Source organism: Neophocaena asiaeorientalis, unplaced genomic scaffold (genome assembly GCF_003031525.2).
Source record: "Neophocaena asiaeorientalis asiaeorientalis breed wild unplaced genomic scaffold, Neophocaena_asiaeorientalis_V1.1 scaffold116, whole genome shotgun sequence".
Classification (NCBI taxonomy): domain Eukaryota; kingdom Metazoa; phylum Chordata; class Mammalia; order Artiodactyla; family Phocoenidae; genus Neophocaena; species Neophocaena asiaeorientalis.
In genome coordinates, this window is record NW_020174561.1 from 7992158 (window position 1) to 8011072 (window position 18915).

At 38.4% G+C, this 18915-nt stretch overlaps 2 pseudogenes; both read left to right on the top strand.

Moving 5' to 3' along the window:
• Positions 1-3166: 3166 nt before the first annotated feature.
• Positions 3167-3354, top strand: LOC112408181 (ASNSD1 upstream open reading frame protein-like; annotated as a pseudogene).
• Positions 3355-3427: 73 nt separating this feature from the next.
• LOC112408256 (asparagine synthetase domain-containing protein 1 pseudogene) lies at positions 3428-5344 on the top strand (annotated as a pseudogene).
• Positions 5345-18915: the final 13571 nt, after the last annotated feature.

Consider the following 18915-nt stretch of genomic DNA (forward strand, 5'->3'; position numbering starts at 1 on the left):
AACACAGGCAGAACACTCTATGACATAAACACAGCAACATCTTTTTTGACCCACCTCCTAGAGTAATGAAAATTAAAACAAAAATAAACAAATGGGACCTAATTAAACTTAAAAGCTTTTGCACAGAAAAGGAAACCATAAACAAGACAAAAAGACAATATTTCCAAACGAAGCAACTGACAAAGCATTAATCTCCAAAATATACAAACAGCTCATGCAGCTCAATATTTAAAAAAAAAAAACCAAACAACCCAATCCAAAAATGGGCAGTAGACATTTCTCCAAAGAAGACATACAGATGGCCAACAAATACATGAAAAGATGCTCAACATCACTAATTATCAGAGAAATGCAAATCAAAACTACAATGATGCATCAGCTCACACCAGTCAGAATGGCCATCATCAAAAAATCTACACACAATAAATGCTGGAGAGGGTGTGGAGAAAAGGGAACCCTTTTGCACTGTTGGTGGGAATGTAAATTGATATAGCCACTATGGAGAACAGTATGAAGGTTCCTTAAAAAATGAAAAATAGAACTACCATACGACCAGCAATCCCACTACTGGGCATATACCCTGAGAAAACCATAATTCAAATAGAGACATGTACCACAATGTACATTGCAGCACTATTTACCATAGCCCAGACATAGAAGCAACCTAAGTGCTCATCGACAGATGTATGAATAAAGAAGATGTGGCACATATATACAATGGAATATTACTCAGCGTTAAAAAGAAACGAAATTGAGTTATTTGTAGTGAGGTGGATGGACCTACAGTCTGTCATACAGAGTGAAGTAAGTCAGAAAGATAAAAACAAGTATTGTATATTAACACATATATGTGGAACCTAGAAAAATGGTATAGATGATCTTACTTGCAAAGCAGAAATAGAGACACAGACGTAGAGAACAAAAGTATGGATACCCAGGGGGAAAGGGGGAGTGGGATGAATTGGGAGATTGGGATTGACGTATATACACTACTGATGCTATGTATAAAATAGACACCTAATGAGAACATATTGTATAGCACAGGGAACTCTACTCAGTGCTCTGTGGTGACCTAATTGGGAAGGAAATCCCCAAAAGAGGGGATAGATATATATGTATAGCTGATTCACTCTGCTGTACAGCAGAAACTAACACAACATTGTAAAGCAACTATATGCCAATAAAAGTTAATTTAAAAAAGAAAAAGACCCAACTATATGCTGCTTAGAAAAAATTCACTTCATGCTTAAGGACACACAAAGACTGCAAATGAAGGAATGGATGCAATGCAAACTAAAAAAAATGCTGGGGTACCTATAGTTACATCAGACAAAATAGACTTTAAGACAAGACTGTAATAAGAGACAAAGAAGGCCACTGTATAATGATAAAAGGGTCAATCCAACAGGGTATAAGATCTGTAAATATTTATTCACCCCCAATATAAGCACTTAAATATATAAAGTAAATATTAACAAACTTAAAGGGAGAAACAGACAGCAAAACAATAATAGTAGGAGATTTCAATACCACACTTTCATCAGTAGAGAGAGCATTCAGACAGAAAGTTGATGAGAAAACACTGGATTTAAATAACATGTTAGACCAGATGGACTTAATAGACATTTCCAGAACATTCCATCCAAAAGCAGCATAATACACATTCTTCTCCAACACACATGGAACATTCTCCAGGATAGATCATATGTTAGCCACAAAACAAGTCTTAATAAATATAAGAAGTTTGAAAATATGAAATCATATCAAGCATCTTTTCCAGCCACAATGGTATAAAAGTAGAGATTAATTACAATAAGAAAACTTGAAAATACACAAATATATGGATATTAAACATCATCCTACTGAAAAAATGATGGGTCAAAGAAGAAATTAAAAGCAAAGTAAATATCTTGAGATAAATGAAAATGGAAATACAATATATCAAAACTTATGTGATGCAGCAAAAACATTTCTGAGACAGAAGTTCATGGTGATAAATGCCTACGTTAAGAAACAAGAAAAACCTCAAATAAACAACATAACTTTATACCTCAAGAAACCAGAAAAACAACAAATAAAATCCAAAGTTAGTAGAAAAAAGGAAATAACAAAGATCACAATGGAAATAAATGATTGGAGAGTAAAAAGACAACAGAAAAGATCAATGAAACTAAGAGTTGGTTCTTTGAAAAGATAAACAAAATTGACAAACCTTTAGCTGGACTCACTAAGAATAAAAGAGAGAGGACTCAAACAAAATCAGAAATGAAAGAGGAGACATGGTAACTTATACCGCAGAAATACAAAGGATCTGGGCTTCCCTTGTGGTCCAGTGGTAAAGAATCCACCTTACAATGCAGGGGACATGGGTTCCATCCCTGGTCAGGGAACTGAGATGTTGCGGGACAACTAAGCCCGCATGCCACAACTACTGAGCTTGCGTGCCTCAACTAGAGCCCACATGCTGCAAACTACAGAGCCCACGTGCTCTGGAACTCACGCACCACAACTACAGAGCCTATGCGCCCTGGAGCCTGCACACCACAACTAGAGAAGAGAAAACCTTCATTCCACAACTAGAAAGAAGACTGCGCACCACAACAAAGAGCCCGCATGCCACAACGAAAGATCCCGCATGCCTCAAGAAAGATCCCGTGTGCCGCAACTAAGACCTGACACAGCCAAAAATAAATTAATAAGTAAATCTTTAAAAAAAGAAAAAAAGAAATACAAAGGATCATAAGAGACTACTATGAACAATTATACACCAAAAAATTGGACAACTTAGAAGAAATGTATAAATTTCTAGAAACATACAACCTACCAAACTGAATCATGAAGAAACAGAAAATCTGAGTAGATCTGTTACTAGGAAGGAGGTGGAATTAGTAATAAAAAAATCTCCCAACAAACAAAAGTCAGGAACAGATGGCTTCACTGGTGAATTCTACCAAACATTTAAAGAAGAATTAATAACAATCCATCTCAAACTCTTCCAAAAAATATAGAAGAGGAGGGAACACTTCCAAACTAATTTTACAAGGCCAGCATTACTCTGATATCAAAACTAGACAAGAACACAACAAGAAAAGAAATTACAGGCCAATATTCTTGATGAACATAGAGGCAAAAATCCTCAACACTGCATATTTAATGCTCTGTGGAAATGCCCAGCCAGGGTGTACAACCCAAGGACAGTGCGGGGCTGGGCCCTACCAACAACTCGGCTCTGCACAAGGAAGACCTCAGCAGCAAGATTACAGAACAAAAAAGGCAGCAACAGAACAGCAACATATTTTCTTGCAGATTGAACAGAAATGCTTTCTGAAAGCAAAAATATATTGGATGAGCTGAGGAAAGAATACCAAGAAATAGTAAACTCAGAGAAGACCAAATCAAGAAATAGTAAACTTAAATTTGCATAGAAATGTGTGGCATTTGTTGTGCAGTAAGCTTTTCTGTTGAGCATTTCAGCAAAGATTTGAAAGAGGATTTACGGTGTAATCTTAAATGGTGGGGACCCAATAGTAGTAAACAGTTGTTAAAGTCTAATGTTAATTACCAGTGTTTATTTTCTGGTCATGTCCTTCACTTAAGAGGGGTGTTGACCGCCCAGCCTGTGGAAGATGAAAGAGGCAATGTGTTCCTGTGGAATGGAGAAGTCTTTAGTGGAATAAAGGTTGAAGCTGAAGAGAATGATACCCAAATAATGTTTAATTATCTTTCCTCTTGTAAGAATGAATCTGATATTTTGTCACTTTTCTCAAAAGTCCAACGTCTTTGGTCTTTTATATATTATCAAGCATCTAGTCATTCTTTATGGTTTGGTAGGGATTTTTTTGGTCATCTTAGCTTGCTTTGGCATTTTAGTAATTTGGGCAAGAGTTCCTGTCTTTCTTCAGTTGGCACCCAAACATCTGGAGTGGCCAATCAGTGGCAAGAAGTTCCAGTATCTGGAATCTTCAGAATTGATCTCAAGAATACTTCCATTTCCAAATCAGTTGTTTTAAATTTGTATCCTTGGAAATAACTCTAGGGAGGATGCTATCAAAGAATGTGTTAATAGCCTGACTCAAATTTCAGCAGACTTGTCAACATTTATATCAGTGGTAGCAAATGAAGCCAAACTGTATCTTAAAGAACCTGTTGTCCCTTTAAATATGACGTTGCCACAAGCTGCATTTGAGATCCATTGCAGTAGCATTTCCAGCGTCCCACCGACAAGAGAAACCCTTCAGGTCTTTCTTATTGATGGACACATGAAGGAAGTAGGTCAGCAGTTCATTGATGTCCTGAGTATTGCAGTCAAGAGACGTGTCTTGTGTTTACCTAGGAATGAAAACCTGACACCAAACAAAGTTTTGAAAACTAGTAATAGAAAAGCAAATGTTGCAATCCTATTTTCTGGGGGGATTGAGTCCATGGTTATTGCAGCCCTTGCTGACCATCATATTCCCTTAGGTGAACCAATTAATCTTCTTAATGTGGCTTTCATGACTAAAGAAAAGACCATACCAGCTAGTTTTAACAAAAAAGGGAGAAAACAGAAAATCATTGTGAAATACCCTCTGAAGAATCCTCTAAAAATGTCGTTGCTGCTGCTAGTCCTGGTGAACAATTCAACATACCAGATCGAATCACAGGAAGAACAGGACTAAAGGAATTACAAGCTGCCAACCCTTTTCGGATGTGGAATTTTGTTGAAATTAATGTTTCTCTAGAAGAACTGCAAAGATTAAGAAGAACTCGAATATCCCACTTCATTCAGCCTTTGGATACAGTGTTGGATGATAGCATTGGCTGTGCAGTATGGTTTGCTTCTGGAGGAGTTAGTTGGTTAGGGACCCAGGATGAAGCAAAACCATATTAGAGCAGTGCAAAGGTAGTTCTTACTGGAATCGGTGCAGATGAGCAGCTTGCAGGTTATTCTCGTCATCGTGCCTGCTTCAAGACACACGGGCCAGAGGAATGAATAAGGAAATTGCGATGGAACTGGGTTGAATTTCTTCTAGAAATCTTGGTCGTGATGACAGTTATTGGTGATCATGGAAAAGAAGGAAGATTTCCTTTCCCGCATGAAACTGTCTCCTTTCTAAATTCCCTACCAGTTTGGGAAAGGGCAAATTTGACTTTACCCCATAGAATTGGTGAAAAACTAATTTTGCATCTTGCAGCAGTGGAACTTGGTCTTACAACCTCTGCTCTTCTGCCAAAATGGGTCATGCAATTTGGATCCAGAATTGCAAAAATGGAAAAGAATAATGAAAAGACATCTGATAAATGTAGAAAGCTCCAAGTCATTTCTTTAGAAAACCTTTCTATTGAAAAAGAGATTAAAATGTAATATTTCATAGTGTAACATTTACTGAATGATGATTTTAAAAAAATAAAATACTCTGCTTCTTTGAAAACAAACAAAAATTCCTCAACAAATATTAGCCAACCAAATTCAATACATGTTTAAGTATACTGTTATCATAAATTTATACCATGATCAAGTATGATTTATTCCAGGCATGTAATGATGGTTCAATGCCTGCAAATCAATCAATGTGTGATACACCACATTAACAAAATGAAGGATAAAATCATATGATCATCTCAATAGATGCAGAAAAAGCACTTGACAAAATTTAACATTCATCCCTGATTAAAATGCTCAACAAACTGAGTATAAAGGGAATGTACCTCAACACAATAAAGGCCATATATTACAAGCCCACAGCAAACACTGTACTCAATGGTTTAAAAAAAGAAAGAAAGAGAGCTTTGCTTCTAAGATCAGAAACAAGACAAAGATGCCAACTCTTGCCACTTTTATTCAACAGTGGAAGTGCTAGCCAGAGTAATAGTCAAGAAAAAAAAAAGCCATCCAAATTGAAAAGGAACATGACATTTGCATCTATTTGCAGGTGACATGATATTATATATAGAAAACCCTAAAAACCCCACCAAAAAAAAAAAACCTGTTAGAACTAATAAATGAATTCAGTAAACTTGAAGGATATAAAATCAATATACAAAAGTTAGTTGCATTTCTATACACTAATAATGAACTATCAGAAAGAGAAATTAAGAAAACAGTCACATTTACAATTGCAAAAGAATAAAATACCTAGAAATAAATTTAACCAAGGAGGTGAAATACATACACACTGAAAACTGTAAGACATTGATGAAAGAATTTGAAGAAGACACAAATAAATGGAAAGATATTCCATGCTCATTAATTGGAAGAATTAACATTGTTAAAATGTCTCTACTACCCAAAGCAATTGATAGATTCAATGTAATCCCTATCATAATTTCAATGGCATTTTTCACAAAAATAGAATATACAATCCTAAAATTTGTATGGAACCACAAAGGCACTGAATAGCCAAGGCAATCTTGAGAAAGAAAGAAAAAGCTGGAGGCATCACATTTCCTGATTTCAAACTATACTACAAAGCTATAGTCATCAAAACAGTATAGTACTGTCATAAAAACACACATAGACCAATGGAACAGAATAGAGAGCCCAGAAATAAGCCCATGCACATATGGTCAATTACTTTACCACAAAGGAGCCAAGAATATAAAATAGGGAAAGGATAGTCTCTTCAATAATGGTGTTGGGAAAACTAAACAGCCACATGCAAAAGAATGAAACTGAACCAGTATCTTACTCCACTCACAAAATCAATTCAAAATGGATTAAAGACATGAATGTATGACCTGAAACCATAAAACTCCTAGAAGAAAACATAGGTGGTGAGCTCCTGGACATCAGTCATGGCAATGATTTTTTGGATTTGACACCAAAAGGAAAAGCAACAAAAGCAAAAATTAAAAAGTGGGACTACATCAAACTAAAAAGATTCTTTATATCAAAAGAAACAATTAACAAAGTGAAAAGACAACTTATGGAATACGAGAAAATATTTGCAAGTCATTTATCTGATAAAGGGTTAATATCCATAATACATAAAGAACTACTACAACTCAATAGAAAAAACAAATTAATTAATAAATGGGAAAAGTATCTGAATAGACATCCTCACAAAGAAGACACACAAAGGGCCAACAGGTACAGGGAAAGGTGTTCAACATCACTAATCAGTGAAATGCAAATCAAAACCACAATAAGATGTCCCCTCACACCTGTTAGAATAGCTATTATCAAAAAGACAAGAAATAACATGTATTGGTGAGGATGTGGAGAAAAGGGAACCCTTGTGCACTGTTGGTGGGAATGTTAACTGGTACAGCCACTATGGAAAACAATATGGAGGTTCCTCAAAAATTAAAAATAGAACTACCATATGATCCAGCAATTCCACTTCTGGACATTTAACTGAAGGAAATGAAATCGCTAACTCAAAAAGATATCTGTACCCCTGTGTTTATTAAAGCATTATTCACAATAGCCAAGACATGGAGACACCCTAAGTGTTCATTAACACATGAATGGGTTAAAAAAATGTGGTGTGTGTGTGTGTAAAAAAAGGAAATTCTATTTTTTGTAACAACATGTATGGACCTTGAGGGCATCACGCTAAGTGAAATAAGTCAGACAGAGAAAGACAATTACTGTATGATCACTTCTACTTAGAATCTTAAAAACAAAAACTAAAAACACCAAACTCATAGATGCAGAGAACAGATTGGTGGTTGCCAGAAGTGGGGAGTGGCTGAAATGGGTAAAGGTGTTTTAAAAGGTACAAACTTTCACTTATAAATAAGTCCTAGGGATGTAATATACAGCATAGTGACTTTAGCTAACCATACTGTATTATATATTTGAAAGTTGCTACCACAGTAAATCTTAAAAGTCCTCATCACAAGAAAGAAAAAAATTGTAACTATATGTGGTGATGAATGTTAACTAAACTTATTGTGGTAAACTAAACTTATTGTGGTAATCACAATACATACATATATCTAATCATTATATTATACACCTAGAACTATTTGTATGTCAATTATATCTCAATTTTTAAAAAGCAGTAATTTGAGGGTAGTTTTTTATGCAGCAATAGATAACTGGAAAATTATTTATTGTATTATTTCTTTAGTGGTTAACAGAGAGATCACAATATTTATTCTTGACTTAGAGTACATATTAAATATGGTTTCATAATAATGCATTTTTATTTAGTTCAAAATACAGCTGACCCTTGAACAACTCGGATTGGAACTGCATGGGTCCAGTTATGTGCAAATTTTTTCCAATAAATATATACTGCAATACTACACAATCCATGGTTGGTTGAATCCATGGATTCCTGGATCCAGAAGGTCAACGTAAAGTTATACATGGATTTTTTGACTGTGCAGGGATTGGCATCCCTAACTCCCATGTTGTTCAAGGGTCAACTGTATTTTCCTTGAAACTTTTTACTTGACCCAGAGATTATTTACAGGCATGCTGTTTAACTTCCAAGAGTTTGGAGATTTTCTTGATTTCTTTCTATTACTGATTTTCCACTTAATTCCATTATGATCAGGGAAAACATTTTGCATGATTTCAATTTTTAAAAAAATTTAAAGATTGTTTTATTACCCAGAATGTGGTCTGTCTTAGCAAATGTTTCATGTTCATTTGAAAAGAATGTATATTCTACTGTTGTAGAGTGACATTCTATAAATGTGGACTATATCCAGTTGGTTGATGGTATTGTTGAGTTCTATATCGTGCTGGTTTTCTTTTTCTTTTTCTTTTTTTAGGTCTTGCTGATTTTCTATTTGTTCTATGAACTACTGAGAGTAGAGTGCTGACATCTCTAATTGTATATTTGCCTGTTTTTCTTTTTCAGTTCTGTCCATTTTTGCTTTATATATTTTGAAAATCTATTGTTTGGTGCATACACATTTAGGACCATATTTCCTCTTGGTCAATTGACCCTTTTGTCATTATGTTATATCCCTCATCCCAGGTAAATGTTTTTGCTCAGATACCTACTTTGATATTGATATATCTACTCCAGTTTTATTTTAATTAGTATTTGCATAATTTATCTTTTTCCATCCTTCTCCTTTTGAGCCTACCTGTATTATATTTGAAATGAGAAGAAGATGTGGCCATATATACAATGGAATATTACTCAGCCATAAAAAGAAATGAAATTGAGCTATTTTTAATGAGGTGGATGGACCTAGAGTCTGTCATACAGAGTGAAGTAAGTCAGAAAGAGAAAGACAAATACTGTATGCTAACACATATATATGGAATTTAAGGGAAAAAAATGTTATGAAGAACCTAGGGGTAAATCAGGGATAAAAACACAGACCTACTAGAGCATGGAAATGAGGATATGGGTAGGGGTAGGGGTAGGCTGTGACGAAGTGAGAGAGTGGCATAGACATATATACACTACAAAACGTAAAACAGCTAGTGGGAAGCAGCCGCATAACACAGGGAGACCAGCTCGGTGCTTTGTGACCACCTAGAGGGGTGGGATAGGGAGGGTGACACAAGAGGGAAGAGATATGGGAACATATGTATATGTATAACTGATTCACTTTGTTATAAAGCAGAAACTAGCGCACCACTGTAAAGCAATTATACTCCAATAAAGATGTAAAAAAAAAAAAGAAAAGAAATGAGATACTTGTGTTTTTATTCATTCAGACAATTTTTGTTTTTAAATTTTTGTTTTGGGAACACATATACCTTATATAATAGTTGATTTTTAAAATTTTATGTCTACTATTTGTTTCCTGTTTATTCTGTTTCTCATTCCTCTGGTTACCCTTTCTTGCCTTCTTTTGAATTATTTAAACTTTTAATTTATTATGTTTTTTCTACATCTCTTTGTATAGGTTTTTTAGTGGTTGCTATCAAGATAATGTTAGTTATACATCACTTTTTGCAGTATATAGAATCAAATTTTACAACTTTCAAAGTTAGCACCAGAGAGTCAATTTACCCTCCCTAGTTGATATGGTAGTTTTTTAATATAAGGTATTACCTCTACATACAGTGAAACCACTATCACACACTGTTGCTATTTTTGCCTTCAACCTTCAAACATATTTTAAAGAACTGGAGAGAAGTAGAAGTTTATAATATATACCCAGCTATCTACCATGTCTCTTGAATTTTTTTCATTCCAGATTTTCCAAGTTTCCTTCTTGGATCATTTCCCTTCTGTCTCAAAAACTTCCTTTAGCATTTCTTTTAAAACAGGTCTGCTGACAATGAATTCTCTTTGATTTCATCTGAGAGTGTCTTTATTTCACTTTCATTCATGAAGGTATTGTCACTGGATATAGAATTCTGGGCTGAGGGTTCTTTTCCTTCAGAGCTTTAAAAAATACTGTTTCATTCCCTTCTGCTTTCACAATTCCTCATGAGAAATCTACAGTCATTCAAATAATCATTTTCCTTTGTTCCCCATAAGTAATGCATCATCTGTCTTTGTCATCATATAAGATTTTGTCTTTGCCTTTAGGTTTCAGTAGTTTTATTATTAAGTGTCTTGGCATGGATTTTTTTTTAACTTTTAATTTTATATAGTTGATTAACAATGTGTTAGTTTCACGTGTACAGCAAAGTGATTCAGTTATATATATACATGTATCTATTCTTTTTCAAATTCTTTTCCCATCGAGGTTCTTACATAATACTGAACAGAGTTCCCTGTGTTATAAGTAGGCCCTTGTTGGTTATCCATTTTAAATACAGCAGTGTGTACATGTCAATCCCAAACTCCCTAACTATCCCTTCCCCCCGGTAACCATGTTTGTTCTCTAAGCCTGTGAGTCTGTTTTGTAAATAAGTTCATTAGTATAAATTTTTTTTAGATTCTGCATATAAGTGATATTATACAATATTTCACTTTCTCTGACTTACTTCACTCAGTATGACAATCTCTAGGTCCATCCATGTTGCTGCAAATGTCATTATTTCATTCTTTTTAATGGCTGAGTAATATTCCATTGTATATATGTACCACAACTTCTTTATCCATTCCTCTGTTGATGGATATTTAGGTTGCGTCTATGTCTTGACTACTGTAAACAGTGCTGCAATGAACATTGGGGTGCATGTATCCTTTCAGACCATGTTTTTCCCTGGATATATGCCCAGGAGTGGGGTTGCTGTATCATATGGTACCTCTATTTTTAGGTTTGTTTTTTTTTTTTTTGCAGTGCAACGGAGCAACAGGCTCCAGACGCGCAGGCTCAGCAGCCATGGCCCATGGGTTCAGCTGCTCCGCGCCATGTGGGATCCTCCCGGACCGGGGCATGAACCCGTGTCCCCTGCATCGGCAGGCAGACCCTCAACCACTGCGTCACCAGGGAAGTCCTATTTTTAGGTTTTTAAGGAACCTCCATACTGTTCTCCATAGTGGCTGTACCAATTTACATTCTCATCAACAGTGTAGGAGAGTTCCCTTCTCTCCACACCCACTCCAACATTTATTGTTTGTGGATTTTTTGATGATAGCTATTCTGACTGGTGTAAGGTGATATCTCAATGTAATTTTGATTTGCATTTCTCTAATAATTAGCAATGTTGAACATCTTTTCATGTGTCTCTTGGCCATCTGTATGTCTTCTTTGGAGAAATGTCTATTTAGGTCTTCTGACCATTTTTTGATTGGGTTCTTTGTTTTGATGAGATTAAGCTGCATGAGCTGTTTGTAAATTTTGGAGACTAATCCCTTGTCAGTCACATCATTTGCAAATAGTTTCTCCCATTCTGTGGGTTGTCTTTCCATTTTGTTTATGGTTTCCTTTGCTGTGCAAAAGCTTTTGAGTTGAGTTCGGTCTCATTTGTTTATTTTTGTTTTTTTTTTAATTTCCATTACCCTGGGAGACAGATTGAAAAAGATATTGCTGCAATTTATGTCAGAGAGTGTTCTGCCTGTTTTCCTCTAAGAGTTTCATAGTGTCAGGTCTCACATTTAGGTCTTTAAACTATTTTGAGCTTATTTTTGTGTATGGTATTAAAGAATGTTCTAATTTCATTTTTTTTTTTACATATAGGTAGCTGTCCAGTTTTCCCAGCATCTGGCATGGATTTCTTTGGGTTTACCCTGTTTGGGGTTTTCAAATCTCTGAGCTTTTCAAATCTCTAGGTGTATGCCTTTGACAAAGTTTAGGAAATTTTTAGCCATTAGTTCTGCAAATATTTTTTGTTGCAATAGACTGTTTATCATCTCCTTCCAGGAGTCATGACACATTACACCTTTTGGAATTGTTTCAGAGATTCCTGAAGCTTTGTTCATTTCTTTTCACTCTTTTTTGTTTTTTCCTTCTTTTGTTAGGACTAGATAATTTCTATTGTTCATCCTTGAAGATAATATATCTTCAAGTTCACTCAGACATTTTTCTGCCATCTCAATATTGCTACTGCCCTTATTCAGTGAAATATTTCACCCTCTCACTGTGGAAGATAGTACATATATTTTTCCATTCTAAAACTTCTGTGTGGTTCCTTTTTCCATTTTGTTTCTTTGCTGATATTTTCTATTGTCCATTTGTTTCCAAAGTATTCATCATTACTTCTTGGAGCATTTTCATCATAGCTGCTTTACAAGTCTTTGTCTGATAATTTCAACATCTCCGTCATCTCAGAATTAGTGTCTGTAGATTGTCTTTTCTATTTGAATTGGAACATTACAGGTTTTTGTATGCCAAGTAATTTTGATTGCATCCTGGACATTTTGAATAGAATGTTAATAGACTCTAGGTCTTGTTTAAATCCTATGAAAAATGTTGATATTCTTGTTTTAGCACACAATCAACCCAGTTGGGTTCAGGCCAAAAATTCTGACCACCTTTCTGTGTCTAACGTCTAATGGTCTGTTAGACATTCTTATGCTGTACCTTATTTTATGTTCTGTATTTTATACCCTTTTAATTCTCTCTGTGAATTAATCTGGATACTTTTTATTCACCTCTTCTGGTTTACTAGTCCACTGTTTTGCTGATTCTAGATAGTTCCTCAATCCATCTATCTAATTCTCAATTTCAGTCTTAACTTCCCTCCTCCCCTCAGTTCTAGGATTTTTATTGAAGTCTTCTGTATGGGTTCCAGCTCTGTTAAAATTACTTGTTATTGTTTGAACTTTTATTTTATTTTTAAAATTAATTTATTTTATTTAATTAATTGTTTTCTAAGCCCCCTGTGTGGGGGCTTTTCTCTGGTTGTGGTGAGCGGGGACTACTCTTCGTTGCAGTGCGCGGGCTTCTCACTGTGGTGGCTTCTCTTGTCATGGAGCGTGTGCTCTAGGTGTGCAGGCTTCAGTAGTTGTGGCACACAGGCTCAGTAGTTGTGGTGCACGGGCTTAGTTGCTCTGCGACAAGTGGGATCTTCCCGGACCAGGGCTCGAACCCATGTCCCCTGCATTGGCAGGCGGATTCTTAACCACTGTGCCACCAGGGAAGCCCTGAACTTTTAAATTTCAGTTATTTTGCAGTCCTCAGATAAATCAAAACTCTAAATTACTTGTGGGTCTATTTCTACTTCTGTTGATTTGCTTACTGGGTTTTTGTTTGTTTGTTTGTTTTGTAACTTTTAGATTTGATGCTACATATAATAGATGAAAATTTGTAGAGACCCTGAATGAAATTATGTTCCTCCAAGGAGGGTTGAGTTTTCTTTTGGCTTGCAAATAGAGTACCTATGACTCACTTTGATCCTGTCAAGACTTGGTTTTAGACTACTGGGGTGCTCTGTTGCAGTTTTGCCCTTGCTCGTGGAGTGTAGTCCTTATTCCCAAGGTAAGGGGAAGAAGAACAAAAGAAGAGCTCCTCTTTCAATTGTGAAGGATATTTTCACTGATTGTAGAGTTCAGTGTGAACCATTTTTTCTTTTCAGCATTTTAAAGATGCTGCTCCACTGTCTTCTGGCTTCCATTATTGCTAGTGAAAGTCAGTTGTAATGCATATTCTTGCTCCTCTATATTTAATGTATCTTTTCCCTCTGGCTGCTTCAGAGATGTTTCTCCCCCTTTTTGATTTTAAACTGTTTGATCATGATGTATATAGGTGTGATATGTTTTTTTGTTTGTTTGTTTGTTTTTTTGCGGTACGCGGGCCTCTCACTGTTGTGGCCTCTCCTGTTGCAGAGCACAGGCTCCGGACGCGCAGGCTCAACGGCCATGGTTCACGGGCCCAGCCGCTCCGCGGCATGTGGGATCTTCCTGGACCAGGGCACGAACCCGTGTCCCCTGCATCGGCAGGCAGATTCTCAACCACTGTACCACCAGGGAAGCCCTTGCTTTGTATTTATTTTGCTTGGCGTTTTCTGACCATCTTGGGTCTGTAAATTGATGTGTTCTATCATATTGGACAAATTTGGTGCAGTATATCTTCAAATATTTTTGTCACATTTTTCTCTTTCTTTCTGGAACTTCACTTGCACGTGTATTTAAACTGCTTGGTCTTGTCCTGCAGATATCTGATGTTACATTTCTTTAATTGTCAATATCTTTTCTTTCTGTTTTTCAGATTATATAACTTCTATCTTTAAGTTTATTGTCCCTTTCTCCTGCCAATTCCATTCCATTGTTATGCCCATTCAGTGAATTTTTCATCTCAGATATTGTACTTTTGGTTCTAGATTTTCATTTGTTTCTAATGGCTTTCATTTCTCCACTGAGATTCTCCATTAGTTGTTCATTGTGACCTTTAAATACTTGAACATAGTTATGAGTTATGCTAAAATTTATTTCCTGCTAGTTCCTCCAACTGAGCCTTCTCAAAGTCATTTTCTTTCGACTGCTTTCCCTTAAGTATGGATCACATTTTTTCTGTTTTTTCACTTGCCTATTAATTTTTTATTGTATGCTTGACATTGTAAATGATACAATGTTATCTTCCTTCAATGGGTGTTGGTTTTATCCTTGTAAATTCCCCTTGGCCTGTCTGATTTGTTTTTATTCTTTGTTACTGCATGTGATATGAGGAAACAGAATTTTGAATTTTGTTCTAAGACATGCTTTTTATACTAAGGTATGATCCTTAAAGGATGTCTTTCTGGCATCTCAAATGAATGCCTGAAGTGCTTAATAAGGTCTCTCTACCCCACTGAGCTGGAACTCCAACGTCTCTCAACGCTGCATGACATGCAGAAAGCAATTTCTGCTAGGCGTTAGAGTCTTCTCATGGCTATATTCAGCCCAGCTCTTGACCAAGAACACATGGTGAATCACCATGTAGACTTTTGGGACCCTCTCTTTCACAGCTACCTATTTTCAGATATTCTACCCTGCCAATTTCAGCTGCTTCAGCAGCCCAGACCTCTACTCCCTCTATCCTTAACTAAGACTACTGCTCTGTTTCCACTTTCTTGCACCCCCAAAAAAGTGTCCTTCAGCAGAAAACTCAGGACAGTTATGGGATAGTTGTGGAGCACACCTCAGGTGTTTTCCTTCTGTCAAAGATCATAGCTGTGTGCTGCCTATTACCCAATGCCTGAAAAGATTTGCCTTATCATTTTGTCCAGTCTTATATTTTTTTTCAGTAGGAGAACAAGTCACGTACCTATTACTTTCTCACGGCTGGAAGCAAGTCTTTGGTGCACATTAATTTAAATGCACACTGAGATTTAAATCATTGATATTAGAACTTTTCATAAAATCAATTTTTTTTTTTTTTGGCGGTATGCGGGCCTGTCACTGTTGTGGCCTCTCCTGTTGCAGAGCACAGGCTCCGGACGCGCAGGCTCAGCGGCCATGGCTCACAGGCCTAAGCCGCTCTGTGGCATGTGGGATCTTTCTGGACCAGGGCATCGGCAGGCGGACTCTCAACCACTGTGCCACCAGGGAAGCCCTCATAAAATCAATTTTTGACAAAGATTAGCTAAGAGTGTGCTTAATAAAAATTTTAGGAGTGACTAAAGGGGAAAGCGGTTAATGCCTTTAAGGGCATTGAAAACACACTTCAAATTTCAAACTTAATCTATATTATTATGTATATGATGCTCTTAGTTGGATAGACTTAGCAAGTAAAAAAGTTTTAATGATATATATTGTTTTTATTTGATATATTACCTCTGTTGTTATATATATGATACTACTAGATTTAGAAAGTTATATATATATATATTTTTTTTCTTTCCCATTGTTGACCTTTTAATACACAATGTTCTTTCTTAAGGTCATTGATTCTAAGTTGGAAATACTAGACCTTTGAATCACTGGTTAGTGAGTAGCTAAATTAAGAGTCACTGCGTTAGGAAGAAACCAGTTCAGATTGAAACACATATGACTATTTGGTTGAAGAAGTAACTGTCCATTTTTAAAGGGTGGAGATGGTTTGGTAGTAAATTAGTTCTCTCTCTGCCCTGGGAGATTAGACAAACAATGGATCTAACTAAGAAAATAGACTGACTCATTTGGCTACAATGCTATACTAAAGTTACAAGCAAACTAACATTAATATCCAGAAAGAGAATTGGGTCCTGTATACTGTAAATGAATTTTACAGTCAATTCAATGAGAATTCTCACTGAAGAAACCAGAAATCAGATATTGAATTCATAGATCTAAAGGCACTCTGAACCCTGTCTTTCCTAATTCATCATCTGCTATAGCAAGGCTATAGTCATGTGTAATTTACTTAAATATTTATCAACTCTTCCTTAGGATGGTAGTTTTTATTGGAGAAGTGAGGTTTGTAATAACTTTCTTTCCTCTTAATTTTCTTGAGCATTTCCCAACTTCTTCTAGTAGTGAACACTCTATCTTCAAAGTGCACAGGTACAGATGAGGAAGAAGAAAAGTCAGACCTGTTGGGCAGGAAGCGAAGTTGTACAGGGCTAATAGTAGGTCATAAGTGAATAGGGGTGGAGAATGTGAGAGAAATGGAATCACAGATCTGGAGGGGACAAGTCACGTGGTCCAGACTGCCTCTAGACAGGTCGGGAAGGAGTGTTTGGGTGGACCTTTTTCACATCTGGATTTAGTTTCTCTTGAACTTTTTCAGCAGTTGCCATTCACCAAGGCTGATTTCTTCTCTGCAAGTCATGAGGTACTTCTCCTGCCCCAGGATAAAGCCCTTTGGAGTGGATTTAATTAGTTTTGGGGATGGTCCTGTTCTTACTCCAGGAGGTCTGTTTCAGGTTTAGGTCATTCCATTGGCCTCATCAACAACTGAAGGGCAGATCTCCTGGCCACTCAATAATTCCCTGGGCGGAGAGGAAAGGCCTCTAAGCTGATAGTCATACTCCATGTATTTCTAACTCCCCTCAGCTGGAAGAACATGATGTGCTGAGGTGGGTGGAGCTTTGAGTTGAGCTTTTTAGGTAGTTTCAGGTCTCACTGTCCATGAGAGAAGCATACAGCTGCCTACCTTTCCCGACGTACACATCCACATCCCTACATTATTCACTGGTAGAAGTGGAGAGACTGTGGACGAAGGAGGATGGAAGTGAATTTTAACTTATTCTTCTGCTTCACCCAGGGAAGAGGTTTATGAGCGTAAGCACAGAGGTTAATGAGATATTTCTTGCTCTTTGATGCCCATCACATCACTCGCCCCGTCTCCCCCAACCTCCTATCCCCCAACACACACACACACACACACACGAGCTTGTGCACGCACTGTGAGCAGAAATACAACCCCCACCTCCCCTGCCCCTCCCTCCCTCCAGGCACAGACCGATCAGAACTTCCCCTGGGTCGCGGCCCAGCGATATGGAGCGGCCCTGGCGCGGAGCCCTGCTCTTCCCGAGTCGTGGGTGGCGCGGTACTTGTTTCCCTCCCCTCCCTTTCCGGACCCAAACGGGGATGTATCTGGGTCAGCCTGGGAGGGGCCGGACCTGCCAGGGACCAGCGGGGGGAGGGGGGGAAGGGGGTGGCGATGACAGCATTTTTCAGGTTTTTGGCATTTCTGAGATTCGCCCCGTCCAGCTTCTCACCGCGCTCGCGCCTAGCGAGGGCTGATGCTCCGGCCAGTCTCGGCTCTAGGAGGGGGTTGGGGGAGAGCCGGTCTTTCCTATCCGGACGGCCACCCCTTCACGCCCTGCGAACAATGCAGCGCCCACCCCACCCCCAACACGCACACACATTCCCCATTCCCCAAGGCACGCTCCGCGGGCGGGCGGCGGGTTCCTCCGCCCCAGGAAAAGAGCAATGGAACAGTTCACGGCCGCCGCGAGTTCCTGGTCTTCCTTCCTTTCCGGTGATAAACGGCGGGGCTACAAGCCAGTTGCTGCTCAAGATGCTCCACCCGCGGGCTCAAGCCTGTGTCTCTTGGCCCTGCGGGGGCCTCGATCAGGACCGATAGTCCCTTGACCTCCGCAAGGAGCAAAAGCTGAGCGCCAGGGCAGCAAGAGGCGCGACCGGTGCTGGGGCGCAGACCCTCGGCGGGCTCCTGCTGCCTCAGTTCCTCCCTGCATGATCTTTTGCGCTCTACAGCGCCGTGGAGGAGCTGGGTGTGCGTAAACACCGCATCTTCCCCAGACGTTTTGGCCGAGGACGCCTGGGTGAGGTCCGGAGGGTCAGGGACCTTCCCGTTTCCCCTCCCTTGGAGCTCTCTATATAAGCCCAGCACCAAGCAATCAAGGCCACAGGTCTTCACTTCCCTGAGGCCTGAACCCTCCCTCTCCAACCTTGCCCTGCTTAGCTCCAGATTTACGAGGGCTTGCTCTTCCTTTCGGTATTAGGAAGAGAAGCGGAGGGATGAGTTGAAAATCATCTCTGGATTCTTGCCTCCTGTACACAGCTGTATCCCTATCCTCTCCCTCCTTTCCCCACATTGCCCGCTCGGGGACTTATGTTTGCCGGAGGGTAGCCTCGCCTATCCGGAGCGCTCGGTCCTGTGGCGGGGCACCCACTGATGCTCTTTGGCCCGGAGCTTCCCGAAAGGTGCCTGCCTCCGCGGGTGCTCGAGGCCACGCAGAGGTGCTTCTCCCTCCCCGCATCACCTCACCCACAGATCTCTCTTGCCATCATTTCACCCACCCTTATATAAAAC